This window comes from Austrofundulus limnaeus, unplaced genomic scaffold, assembly GCF_001266775.1.
Source record: "Austrofundulus limnaeus strain Quisiro unplaced genomic scaffold, Austrofundulus_limnaeus-1.0 Scaffold653, whole genome shotgun sequence".
NCBI classification, from domain to species: domain Eukaryota; kingdom Metazoa; phylum Chordata; class Actinopteri; order Cyprinodontiformes; family Rivulidae; genus Austrofundulus; species Austrofundulus limnaeus.
Window position 1 is genome coordinate 206,689 of NW_013953055.1, and position 3,273 is coordinate 209,961.

At 37.8% G+C, this 3,273-nt stretch overlaps 1 long non-coding RNA gene across 1 annotated transcript in view; it reads left to right on the top strand.

Annotated features, from left to right (window-relative positions):
- Window positions 1–787: 787 nt before the first annotated feature.
- The window catches only part of LOC106531587 (uncharacterized), a 10,898-nt gene continuing 8,412 nt past the window's right edge, over window positions 788–3,273 (top strand). Inside the window, exon 1 of the long non-coding RNA XR_001311950.1 lies at window positions 788–849. This is a non-coding gene — a long non-coding RNA (uncharacterized LOC106531587). The remainder of the gene's footprint in view (window positions 850–3,273) is intronic.

A 3,273-nucleotide genomic window follows, 5' to 3' on the forward strand; every position in this document is an offset into this window, starting at 1 on the left:
ACAAAAAAATAACATTCAAAAACTTGAAAGAATTTATGATGAATTGTTTTGAACAGATTTGACCTGTTTTCTTGTGTAAAAAAATTAACATAAGCTTTGCATTATGTGGAACACATTTACTCACAGAAAAACTGATTCTGAACTGTTTCCAACTTTTTTTTAGATTGATCAAAACCACAGATACTTGACTTTTAGAAACTTCCTGTTTCAGCTGTCAGCTGATGTGATGTAACCATTCTGCTGAGCACTGAAGTATTTCATCTTTGCTCTTTGATCATCATATCTTTGTTGGATTCATTGCTGTTACTTAATGTAGAAGAATGAAGAAAGCCTTTGTGTAAAAATGTATTTTTTATTTCTGTGAATTTCTCGGTCACAATAAAACACGTACTTCATGTTTATGTGAATCTCTGCTTTTCTTTGGTTTAATTAAAAAAATCCTCTTCACAACAGGAACTATTTCAAAAATGGTTGCAAAAGATTTTGAAAATTCTAAAAATAAAAGCACGAGTTCATGATGAGTGAACAAACTTTCGTCACTCAAAAAGATCAAATAAAACAARCTTCCATATTTGAACCAAAATAGCACAGAATACCGGTAGTATTTTTTCCTAATATTGTTGGTTTATTGGGGTGTTATGACTGAAGAGAAATGAAGTTTGGTGCCTCTCTGCTGTGAGGTAAAACTGACAGCTGCAGAAGGCAAATGAACACTGTTAAATACAGGAAGTGCTTATCAACCGCCTGCCTTCCTTTCTGCGGCTGCCACAACATCTACAGGACAAGACTCGGCTCAGTCTCTGACTCTGGACTCCTCTGGTTTCCACGCTGCTGCAGTCCAGGTACATGGTGAGTGCTCCTCCTGAAATGAACTGATCAGTCCTAGTCTTAACTGGACTTTTTAGTCTGGTTTCAATTCATTTGAAAYGATACTGAAGCCCAAAGGGGCTCTGCGCTCGGGATCCCTCTCGGGCCCTTGGGCTCTGGTCTTCCCTATGTCTGCCTCGTGTCTTGGGGGTTGGGTCTCCGGTCCTCCACAGTCACTATTAAATATTCCATTGGAGAAATCTTGTATATACACGCATGTTCACAACTGCTCACAGACAGGTGTTCTGATCCGGGGGGTTCTGACTGGTCACTGAGGGTGTATATATGTCTGTGTGTACATATGTATATGTGTATATCTTTATATATGTATGGGTATGTGTATTTATTTATATATGCCATCCATGTATTTATCCATTTAGTTTTCAGGTGAGCGGACAGATGTTGGGTGTGTGGTCCTGTGTTTTGTTGGATCTTTCTAATTACTTCTCTCTCTCTCTTTCCCCTCTTTCTCTATTTTCTCTTTACCTAAAAAAATCACTGATGATGAAGAAATTAAGAAACTAATATTAAGTTCTTTTTTCTACTGAAGTGATTTAAAAAAACGAAATAAAAAAAGAAAAGAAAAGATACTGAAAACGTTATCATTCACAATCACAGCCTTCTTACCTCACAGGAAGCACCTCACAGGAAGCTGTGTTTAAAGCTTCAAGTTAAGCGTTTTATTTGAATACATGTTTAGAGCTAACTTCTAACAAAATGCTGCTTCCAGGTTTTAGAATGAACTTTGTGYTTAGGAGGTAAAAATAAAATTAAGACATGTAATTGTTGGGTTTTCAGACATGTTTTACTGCTACAAACCTGCCTTCTTGTGACTGTTTTATATTATAAATAGGTTTACTGTGTRTACTGTTGCGTCCATTTCTATTTGGACACTGACTGACACAAAGTTGTTTTTTTACTTGCTTACTTACATATATAGTTAGTCATATGAAAAGGTTTGGGCACCCCGATTATCCTAATTATGTTCATCTCCAAATATTTGTTTGTCTGAATCAGCTACAGTATGTCAGTTTGACACATGGACACAGTAATATTTCAGTAGTGAAAGGAGATTTATTGGAATAACAGAAAAAGTGCATTTTGCATGAAACCAAAATTTGACAGGTGCAAAAATTTGTCATTTTGTTTATTTGAACACCTTTAAACTACTTAGCACTGATTTATTGGAACACATTATTGGTTTGGTAAGCTCATTAAGCCTTGAACTCCAGAGACAAGTGYATCTAATCATGAGCAAATGTATTTACCCTGCAAGTTGTTCTCCTCTTTGTGTTTCCTCTGAGAGGCAGGGGCCTCAAAATATCTCTCAAATGACTTGAAAATAGATAATTCAACATTATGGTTTAGGGGAAGGATACAAAAAGCTATTTTAGAGATTTCAGCTGTCACTTTCCACTGTGAGGAGCATAATAAGGCACAGTTCTGGTGAAGCTCAGAAGTGGCAGGCCAAGAGAAGCTGAGAAGCAGAGAACAAAGACCTACAACATCATCTTGCTGCAGATGGTGTCACTGTGCATTGTTCAACATTTCAGCACAAATGGAGTCACTTGTGGCATGCCAAAGCACTTCTGGACAAGCCCGCTTCATTTTGTAATAAGGCGCTGTGGACTGATGAAACAAAAATTGAGTTGTTTGGTCACAAAGGGCGTTATGCATGGCTGCAAAAAAAAACCCCACAGCATTAAAAGAAAAACACTTGCTACCTGTAAAATTTGCTGGCAGTTCCACCACGCTTTGAGGCTGTGTGCCCAATGCTAGTATTATAAAGTTAAAGGTCTCGTGGATTTAATTCAATATCAGCAGATTTTGAGATTAATGCTCAAAAATCAATCACAAAGTTGCAGTTATGCCAGTGATAAATATTTAACCAATACTTGAATATCAACATCAGATCACAGATGGAATCCTCAGATTTAATGTCAAGGTTTTTGTTTTGTAGGAAGGTGACWACATCCTGAGAAAGAAAGAAAGCACTGGTGAACTCATCAATGCAAAAAGACCTGGATGCCACAATGGTGGATCATGGCARAATAATTTCTATGGTGAAGAGAAACTCTTTCAAAACCGCCAACTGCCATTACGAAACTACAGGCAGACTAAAACAGAGTAGAAAATCAGCGGCGGCAGTCACAACTTCTCCTTCTGTTTGTTGATTGGCTCAGTTGAAATTCTACCATAGAAATCCATCTCAGTGGGAGAAATCCCAGTGAAGTGAAGGGAGATTAGACTCAAGCGGAACTGTGTAGGTAAGGGCCAGGCTAGTACAGAACCAAAGTTCAAAAAATGTAGTCTCTGTCCAAATACTGACTGTATTATATACAGACAGACAGACAGACAGACAGACAGACAGACAGACAGACAGACAGACAGACAGACAGACAGACA